Genomic DNA, 10,907 nt, shown 5'->3' with positions numbered 1-10,907 from the left:
CTAGAGTCCGCAAGCCACAACTACTGAGCCTGCATGCCACAACTACTGAAGCCCGCATGCCTCGAGCCCATGCTCTGCAACAAGAGAAGCCACTGCACTGAGAAGCCCACGCACTGCAATGAAGACCCAACGCAGCCAAAAATAAAGATTCTAGTTCCCTAAGTTCAGGGTTCCTTTCAGGTAATGCAACTCACCATATGTGCACGTGTCATCTGGCCCGCTTTGTGTTACCCTGGGGCTCAGGGTGCTGCGAAGATGCTAATACTCTGGCTACTGCTGTTGTTGGAAGTAATAAACAGTCCTTTGTTTTGTCTCAGGTGGCTTTTGTCCTCACCCAGCATTCCCAGAACTACCTCATTAGTTAGCAAGTAGGATAAAAATCTCAGATCCTTCACAGTTCTTGGCACAAACAAGGCTTAAATTTGTTCACAGGTCTGCTGGGTCATGAGAGAAGAGTAACCAATTTGTACTGCAGCCTGAGTTGGGCTAGGTCCCACTCAAAGCTGTCCATCTTTGAACCAAAATTATTAGAGCAGGAATTCTAAATGGTATGCGGTATGTACGGCCTCACATTTCCAGGTATTGTTTGTCTTCATGGTAGGGAATGTGTGGTGCTCTGGCCTGTTCTTTACTTTGGAATGGGAGATCCTCACAGGCTCCAGAATACTGAATTAATCCAAACTTTGCTACAGCATATTCTTATCAACTTTGATCTTCTATTTCATCACACATGAATCTTACCAAGATGTCTTAGGAAGTTGTTTCTTTATGCTCTTCAGGTCCTTGCAACATAATATCCTATTGCATAATGAGGTGATCACCTTGCTCCCCACTGGACTGGGACACAGAGCCAGAGTGGCAGAATAGTAACAGTGTACTGCTACCCAGCCAGGGGAAGGCCTGTGCTTGACATGGAGCAATAGGCCAGGGCCCTCAATGGTTGTCTCTGTACCATGATTACTGTGCCCACTCTGCTGTCACTATAATGAGCACACAGGGTGTAGTCATCTTAGGCACCTCTCATTTCTATCAGTATCAGGGATCCAGTTTCCAACTGTGTCATCTTGAGAAAGTTATTTAATTTCTCTGTGTCTCAGTTTCTTTGTCAGTATAATAGTTGTTACTTGCCTCATTTGGTTGCTTGGGAATTGAAGGAGTTAATATATGTAAAGTGCTTCGAACAGAGCCTTGCCCCTAGAAAGTGCTGTGGAAGTGTTAGCTATTATACAGGGAAGGTCAGGGAGCACATCTTAAAAGATTCAGATGCTTCTCTTTTCGATCTGCCCCCTAATGACAAGAAAGGGGAGAGAGACTTCTGGGTGCTGTCCGTCTTTGAACTCTTCTCTCTCTGCTGGGTCAGGTGCTTTCTGGTCTTTCAGTGTCACCTAGCGTGGTGCAGGTATTGGGCCAGATTTGCATTAATCAGTCCAGTCCCTTAGAACCCCAGCCAGCAGCCTTAGCTAGCATATCAAATACAGTATCACTATGACAATGAATTGAGAATGATCACATATTATATTCTTCAATCTTTGGTTGAGCATATTAGTCAGTTTTTACAGCAGTATCAACCCTCAAATCTCAACTCTCAGTGGCTTGTGACCATAAGCATCTGTTTCTTGCTCACCGGTCTCTGGATTGGCTGTGCTGGTTCTGCATCCGCTAGATCTGCCCCACATGTCTGTCATTCTGGAACACAGGCTAAAGAGCAGGGCCCACCAGGGCAGCTCTTCTAATGGCACAGGTCCAGACACAAGAGACCCAGCGAAACCATCTGAACTATATAAAGCCCGTGAGGGATGGACATCATGTGTGCTCATATTCCATTATGAGATCAAATCACATGGCCAAGCCCAACACCAGCAGGACAGGGTTGGTTACTACTCTCATTCTAGATGTCAAATATTAAGATCTCCCTCTTACCTCATTGCTTTATCTATTGCTATGTAACCAACTCCACAATTTAGTGACTAAAATCAACCACCATTTTATTTGTTCAAGATGGTAGCCTGGGCTGGACTTAGCTGGGTGATTCTGCTGGTCTTGCCAATGGTCCCTCTTGCACATCCTTCAGCTGGCACGTTGGCTGGTGGCTGGGCTCAGCTGGGCACCTGATTTCTGAGCTTCTTTTAAAAATGCGAAAGTACCAACAACAGTGAATCAACAAGGTAAAACAGAAGCCCAATCTAAAAGAGGAAGAGAGAAAAACAAGCCTTGGCTGTGGCGGCGGAATTTCGGTGGGGGTGGAACCTAGGCAGGGGCAAGGTTTAGGGTGGGGTGGGACCTAGGCAGGCGGGGGGGTGACGTTTGCGCGTGGGGTGGGGCCTAGGCAGGGTGGCGTTCAAGCGTGGGGCGGGGCATCTGCTGAGGCCCTGCGCAGAAGGGGAGAGGCAGCATTTGGAAAGGAGGGCCTCTGGAGTGTGGAGTTCAGGAGTTCGGAGGTAAGGCCCTGGGTGAGGGTGTGTGGGTGGGGTTTAGGCCCGTTGTGTTGGAGGGGGACTCCGAGTGTAGAGGTGGGGCCCTGGGTGGGGGCGTAGGGGCGGGGCTTGGGCTCTGCATGGCAGGAGGGAGGCTCCGAGGGCAGAGGATTAGGCCCGGGAGCCCAATAGGCTCCCCGGTGCCTAAGTGGACAGGGAAAGCACTGGCCCCGCTCCCTTCTGTTCCTTTGTGCCCCTCCCCCACCATCTCCCCCAGGTTCTCCCCCATCGCCACTGGACCCCTAACCATGGGTGAATCCTGCTGGGTGTAGGAACTCCTCCCCTCCCCCAGCCACCCCTCAGGGGTGCAGGTCCCGGAGGTCCGGCCTTTACTTTTGCTGCCCCTCCCCTCCCTCCCGCTCCCTCAGGACCCACATGGCAGGAGGGAGCCTAGGAGGGCAGAGGATCAGGCCCAGGATCTCAACAAGCTCCTGGGGGCCCAAGTGGGCAGCGGAAACCTGGCCACGCTCCCTTTTGATCCTCTGCCCTCCCGATGGTTCCCCAGTTTCCCCATTCGGGCGTGGGATCCCTTCCCCTCCCCCAGCCACCTCTCAGGGACACCAGACCCGTCCCGCCTTCACTTGTCCTCCCCCTTCACTCCCCCTCACACCCCACGTCCTACCCGGTCACTGGGGACTCCTCCTGCCCCCTTAGGTGTCCGTGGTCCCCCACCGGTGCCTGGTAGGTGCCCTAGTTGTGAGGAGACATGAATCCCGCATCCTCCTAGTACGGCATCTTGACTCCGCCCCCCAAAAAGTAATTTCTTATACTTTGTGCTCAACGTAGTAACGAGGTGAAAAGGAGGTGTTATTGCAGCAGAGAGGAAGAAACAGTTCAGTGATGTTTGAATTGAATCTTGAAGGATGATAAAGGTTTTGAGAGGTCAAAAACAGAGCAGAATGCAGGCAGAAGATAGTAACAAAGGAGTAGAAGAAAGAAATTCAGGGAAATGAACATTGAGCAGCCTTGTGTAGTACAGGAGAGCATGGTAGGATGTGTGCAAAATATTTGAGGCTGTGTATGGATTTGAATCTCTTAAGGGAACGCTTGTGCACTGTTGGTGGGAATGTACATTGTGCAGCCACTGTGGAAAATAGTATGGAGATTCCTCAAAAAACTAAAAATAGAACTACCGTACAATCCAGGACTTCTATTTCTGCTACTTATTTGAAGAAAATGAAAACACTAATTAGAAAAGATATATGTACCCCTATGTTCATTGCACCATTATTTACAATAGCCAAGATATGGAATCAACCTAAGCATCCATCAGTAGACGAATGGATGAAGAACATGTGATACACAGAGACACTGAAATACTAGTAAGCCATAAAAAAAATGAAATCTTGTCATTTGTGACAACGTGGATGGATCTAGAGGGTATTATGCTAAATGAAATAGAGACAAACAAATACCATATGATTTCGCTTACATGTGGAATCTTAAAAAAAAAAGGGGGGGGCTTCCCTGGTGGCGCAGTGGTTGAGAGTCCGCCTGCCGATGCAGGGGATGCAGGTTCGTGCCCCGGTCCGGGAGGATCCCACATGCCGCGGAGCGGCTGGGCCCGTAAGCCGTGGCCGCTGGGCCTGCGCGTCCGGAGCCTGTGCTCCGCAACGGGAGAGGCCACAATGCTGAGAGTCCCGCGTACCGGAAAAAAAAAAAAAAAAAAAAAGAACAAAGAAAGCAAAACAGAAACAGACTCATAGTTACAGAGAACAAACTAGTGGTTGCCAGAGAGGAGGGGCTGGAAGGCAGTGAACGAAATAGGTGAAGAGGATTAAGAGGTACAAACTTCCAGCTCTAAAATAAATAAGTCATGGGGATGTAAAGTACGGCACAGGAAGTATAGTCAATAATATTGTAACAACTTTGTATGGTGACAGATGGCAACTGGTCTTATTGCACTGATCATTTCATAATGTATAAAAATATAGAATCACTATGTTGTACACCTGAAACTAATTTTATGTGGTACGTTAATTATAACTCAATAAAAATTTTTGATTAAAAAAAGACATTATTTACTTTCAGTTTGCATGTCTGCAAAAAGATGCCAAATGATCTAAGGTTTTCTGACAATGAAAACAGAAATAGGAGCTGTCCCCTGCTCCTATTATAAATGTAAACAACCTTGTGAGGACCCTTCTATGCCTCTTTTTCTGCTTGTGTATCATCCCACCAGCCCAGCATAACTGAGCTGAATGTCTTTGAAAGGAGTGATTGTGGGAGCAAGAGAATAAATGAATGCAGGCTCTGTTCTCAATGATCTTGTACTTTTTCCATGTCAATAAAAAAAAAATTGTACTCCAGCATCTGTTAGAATGCCGCTGTATCTTCCAGCTTTCACTTGAGGTGGAATGCCTTGACTTCAACATTTTTAGTAGGACCCATACATTTAAACCTCTTAATAAAGCGGCTGCTGTCCTACTCATAGAAAATATTCAGATTTGCCCTCAAACTGAAATCAGTTTTAACAAGTACTAATCACTCATTTGTGCATCCAGCACTAGTTTGGTTTCTGCAGGGAAAACTGAAGAAGTCGGTCACAGTCATTGCCTTTGAGGAGTTTCTTAGTTCATTTTTATGAATAAATTTTAGTTCATTCCATATTCTAAACAGGGCTGTTCTCATGCATAATTTTTTTTTGGTTACACACGTCATTCCAGGTAAAAGATATAAGCATCACTGGAACACCTTTAAAACCATAGAGGAAGCGGGATCAGGGACCCGCCGCGTGCGACCACATCTCTCCACTGGTAACTCTCCGCTCCACGCTCGGTGACCATGGCTGTACTGGCGGCCCTTCTGCGCGGTGGTGCCCGCAGGCGCAGCCCCCTGCTTCGGAGGTGGATGCAGGAAGTAAGATATGTGGAACGAAGTTATGATCAAAACCCACTTTGAATGAAGTGGTCATAGTAAGTGCTACAAGAACACCCATTGGGTCCTTTCTAGGCAGCCTTTCCTCTCTGCCAGCCACTGAGCTTGGTTCCATTGCAATTCAGGGAGCCATTGAAAAGGCAGGGTTTCCAAAAGAAGCAGTGAAAGAAGCATACATGGCTAATGTTCTACAAGGAGGTGGAGGACAAGCCCCTACAAGGCAAGCAGTACTGGGTGCAGGCTTACTTATTTCTACTCCATGTACCACTGTAAACTAAAGTTTGTGTCTCGGGAATGAAAGCTATCATGATGGCCTCTCAGAATCTTATGTGTGGACATCAGGATATGATGGTGGCAGGTGGGATGGAGAGCATGTCCAATGTTCCCTACGTAATGAACAGAGGAGCAACACCATATAGTGGGGTAAAGCTTGAAGATTTGATTGTAAAAGATGGGCTAACTGATGTCTACAATAAAGTTCATATGGGCAACTGTGCTGAAAATACGGCAAAGAAGCTGAATATTGCACGAGATGAACAGGATACTTATGCTGTTAACTCCTATACCAGAAGTAAAGCAGCATGAGAAGCTGGAAAATTTGGAAGTGAAGTTGTTCCTGTCACAGTTACAGTAAAAGGTAAACCAGATGTAGTGGTGAAAGAAGATGAAGAATATAAACATGTTGACTTTAGCAGAGTTCCAAAGCTGAAGACGTGTTTCCAAAAAGAGAATGGTACAGTAAGAGCTCCCAATGCCAGCACACTGAATGAAGGAGCAGCTGCTATGGTTCTGATGACTGCAGATGCAACAAGAGGCTCAATGTTAAACCACTGGCAAGAATAGCAGCATTTGCTGATGCTGCTGTAGAACCTATTGATTTTCCAGTTGCACCTGCATATGCTGCACCTAAGATGCAGGTGCATCTTAAAAGATGCAGGATTGAAAAAAAAGTATTACAATGTGGGAAATAAATGAAGCCTTTAGTGTAGTCATACTAGCAAACATTAAAATGCTAGAGATTGATCCCCCAAAAGTGAATATCAATGGAGGAGCTCTTTCTATCGGACATCCAGTTGGGATGTGTGGAGCCAGGATTGTCGTCCATTGGCTCATGCCTTGAAGCAAGGAGAATGTGGTCTTGCCAGTATTTGCAGCGGAGGAGGAGGTGCTTCTGCCATGCTGATCCAAAAGCTGTAGACAACTTCTGTTGTCTAAGGCAACAACCCTATGTAGCCAGAAAGGCCTGCTGTAATCAGGGTGACTGATTACCCTGGGTCAGCTTGTATGAAAATAATCTGTTTCACTCTTTATTATTTTCAACTCTTTTTAAAAAATAAGATAAAAAGATCAAATCCCAAAACCTGTTGAGATTACAAAATAATTTTTTCTTCTACTTTACAGTTTTTATAATCTTGAACACATTTTTGTTATAAAGCTATACTTTTAAAATACCATTGTGCAATATTAGTGACTTATAAGTAGCTAGAAGCTTCCATTTTAGAGAATAAATCTTAATTTACATTTTTAAAAAAACCATAGGGAACATAGATAAGTACTTAGTATTTAGAGACACTTAAACTTTTAGCATAATGGTAAAACTTTAGGGTCAGAACAGTAATGACATTAAGGCCCTTTGTTTTGATGATAGCTAACCTTATCCAGTTTGTGGCAACCAGCACTCTCCTTTCTAGAGTGGCCAAACATTTTTCCCTCTCTTCAATTCAGGACCTAGTGAATACATTAGTGTATCTAGTAGAGAGCTAGTGATCCTCAGGATCTCAGTATTTACAATGAGGGAAGCCTCCTCTCTGACCTCGGGGAGGTTACTAGTTAATTATGCTGACTGTAGTCTCTTGGGCATGTTGAAGAAAAGGTGTATTTTTCTAATGGAAAAGTTCTTTTCTGGCAGAGGAAAAATTATGGCCAGTCTTTCTGTCTTGTAGACTTGCAAACTGACCGCACGTGAACCCTTCTTGTGTTCCTTGATTGCTAACACACTGTTGAGTCTGGCTAGCTAATATTTTATTCTGGATCTTCACAACTATAAATGTAAGTGAAATGAACCTATTATTTTCTTTTCTGGTACGATCTGTATCTAGTTTTGGCATAAAAGCAGTTCAGTCATAAAATGAGTTTGGCAGTTTTCCCTCTTTTATGGAAGTGTTCATTTAAGGTACGGATTATCTGTTCCATTAAGATTTTATAAGCCCACCAATAAAATATCGATGGTAGGCCTCACTAGGCTTCACTCTTCTTTCTACTCTACACAACTTCCTGGATTGATTTATTTTTAATTTTACTAAGTACTATTTTTTAAATCCCCATTTTCTACTGCAGTGCCTTCTAGGAACGTTTCTTCTCTTGATCCCCTAGCTTACTGCTTTCTTCTTCAACTATCAGTTTGATCATTTATTCCCATTATATTGACTTTCTTGATTTGATATTATTCACTTATTTGACAAATATTTATTGAATGTCAGACACTGTTCTGGACACTCACTAATCTGTATAGACCTTTATAAGGACTCCAATAGATCTTTTTCCCTCAGTGACAGTAGTGACATTTTGTCCCTTGGTTGAGCCCCTGTTTTATATTAGAACAGATATGTTTCTTTGTAGTACTTCTGTCTTTAATTTTATTTTTATTCCATACTAAAAATACTTCTCTTTTTCCCTAATACAGTAATACCTATTTCAGGGTTGAAGTGCTCATTTTCTTTCATTTACTCGGAGTTTAGAAATAGCATATACATCATGAAGCAACAAAACTGTGGGATTCTGATAGTTTTAATTTTGTAAAATAATTTTCCTTTTGTTTTTTTTTCTAACTTGAGAGTGTTGATAACTACTTATTCACACATATCCATTCATTCGTTTAGTGATTCTTAATTTGTTTATCTAGCATGTTCTGTGTACCAGACCACGTGCTGGCTGTTAGGGCTATAAAGATGCTAGAAGCGTGTTCTCTTCCCTTATAGAACCTGGAATCTACTGTGAGGGAAAAACATATAAGTTTAACCAAAATATTCAGATATGATGCCATCATAAGGAAATTGAATAAGTTAAAAGGAAAGGAAGATTTCAAGTCAATAAAATTAGCCAGGAGTTTAGGTAAGGGAAAGGCCTTGCCCTGTCTATACTTGCCAGGGAATGGTGTGCATATGAGTTGGGTCTTGAATATGAAGAAGGAAGGGTATTGACACACGGGAAGAGTAAGTTATTGCATTGTTTTTACTTTCTCTCTATGGTATTTTTTTCCAGATTATGGTTAGATTTTGAATAATGTTTGGGCACTGCTAACCTTACTAGAAATAAAAAGACAAATGGAGTTAGAAGCCCTCCCATTCATAGCAATGCTGACCATCATCATGGCTCTCTAGGTCAGTTTTTATCAAAATATGTCCCTTCCCCACCCACTTTATACAGAACAAAAGAGTAATACGTGAAATCTGATTTATTTACTTTTAATATTGTCTATAACAGGTGCTATTAAGATTATAAACCCTTTTATGATGTGTCCTTTGTTAAAGAAAACCAATAGGAAAAGAAAAAAAGAAAACCAATAGGAACCCTCCTACACTGCTGGTGGGAATGTAAATTGGTGCAGCCACTATGGAGAACAGTATGGAGATTCCTTAAAAAACTAAAAATACAGCTACCATATGATCCTGCAATCCCACTCCTGGGCATATATCTGGAGAAAACCATAATTTGAAAAGGTACATGCAGCCTAGTGTTCATTGCAGAACTATTTACAATAGTCAAGAAGACATGGAAGCAACCTAAATATCCATCAACAGATGAATGGATAAAAAAGTTGTGGGATGTATATATACCATGGAATATTACTCAGCCATAAAAGAGAATGAAATAATGCCATTTGCAGCAACATGGATGGACCTAGAGATTATCATAGTAAGTGAAGTAAGTGAGACAGAGACAGACAAATATCATTTGATATCACCTGTTTGTGGAATCTAAAAAAAATGATACAAATGACAATTTGGGATCCACCCCAAAAAAATTAGTTTCAGAAGGATACTATCTGGTTTCCAGAGATTTTTTAATGTGAGAAAATCAGAAGAAAAGAAAAAAGAGTAACTCTCTGAATGTATGCTTAATCCAAGGTTAAAATCAGAGGATCTGTAACAATGGACGATCATTCAGCCCTTTAGAGAAATGCCTCTTATTTTTATAAGAATTGGGCAGCAGGCTGATGGCACCCTTGCTCAAAGGCCCTGGAATGGAGCTATGTTAGGCCAATGATTACACAGTGAGAGAATCCTCATTGGTCCAACTATCTCTAACATGTGCCTACATAGAAAGCCATCCCCTGTCCCCCACCAGACCCTGAGAGGTGAGCTAAGCCAGTGCTTGTGCACTGGGCAAGAGTTTCCTCAGAAAATAATACTTAACCTATGAGCAAATTATTAAAATTTGTTTTGAGGAATATAATTAATCTTTCCACAACATGAGAAATCAGCTATACTTCAATAAAATAAATTTAAAAAAATAATCTCTCAAATGCTGAAGGAAATGATAATTGCTTACAAAGTTTATTTAGTTCTAAAGGAGCAACAAGGAACAGAACACTTTGGGTATAAGGTGTTTAACTTGTCCGACTTTTTTTCAGAATGAAAGACAGTGTGGCAAAGGAGAGTGATCTGGACTTTGCCGTTTGAGGAAATAAGCATTTGGAGTTACTGGAGTGCTGAGATGTACAGAATCTTAACATTAAAATGTAACAAGGGCTTCCCTGGTGGCGCAGTGGTTGAGAGTCCGTCTGCCGATGCAGGGGACACGGGTTTGTGCCCCGGTACGGGAAGATCCCACATGCCGTGGAGCGGCTGGGCCCGTGAGCCACGGCCCCTGAGCCTGCGCGTCCGGAGCCTGTGCTCCGCAACGGGAGAGGCCACAACAGTGAGAGGCCCGCGTACCGCAAAAAAAAAAAAAATGTAACAAGAAATTGGTAAAGATCGAAAACATAATAATACCTAGTGTTAATGAGAACGGCTATCTGAGTCTAACTTGGTAGAATCTTACAGGAAGGTAAGTTGGCAATATATTCATACTGTTTGTCTCAGCAGTTCCACTTCAATGAATTTATCCTAATGAAACAACATTAACTAAACACTAAGAATTAGGTAGAAGCAGGGCTTATATTCAACCACTGGTAGTATAGGATCGCCAATCACCATGACCATCTATTAAATCAGAAGAGTTGCTGCTTGTAAACATCCACTTTTCTTATACCAAAGCCTATGAGCCAAATGTCAGCCTCTATTAGAGGGTGTTCACTGCAGGATTGTTTATAATAGTAATCAGTTAGAAACCACTTAAATGTACAGTAGGAAATTGGTTAAATTTGCTTTGATATGTCCATATGGTAGAATGCAACAAAGTCAGGTTTTGTTTTGGTTTTTTTTTGTTTGTTTTTGGTTGTTTTTTTGGTTTTTGCGGTACACAGGCCTCTCACTGTTGTGGCCTCTCCCGTTGCGGAGCACAGGCTCCGGATGCGCGGGCTCAGGGGCCATGGCTCACGGTCCTAGCCGCTCC

At 43.0% G+C, this 10,907-nt stretch overlaps 1 pseudogene; it reads left to right on the top strand.

Annotated features, from left to right (window-relative positions):
* The first annotated feature begins 5,246 nt into the window (after positions 1 to 5,246).
* Positions 5,247 to 6,720, top strand: LOC101287934 (acetyl-CoA acetyltransferase, mitochondrial-like; annotated as a pseudogene).
* The last annotated feature ends 4,187 nt before the right edge of the window (positions 6,721 to 10,907 follow it).

The sequence above is a fragment of the Orcinus orca genome, chromosome 2 (assembly GCF_937001465.1).
Source record: "Orcinus orca chromosome 2, mOrcOrc1.1, whole genome shotgun sequence".
Lineage (NCBI taxonomy): Eukaryota > Metazoa > Chordata > Mammalia > Artiodactyla > Delphinidae > Orcinus > Orcinus orca.
Note: the sequence above shows the minus strand (reverse complement) of the source record. Positions and strands in the feature narration are given on the sequence as shown.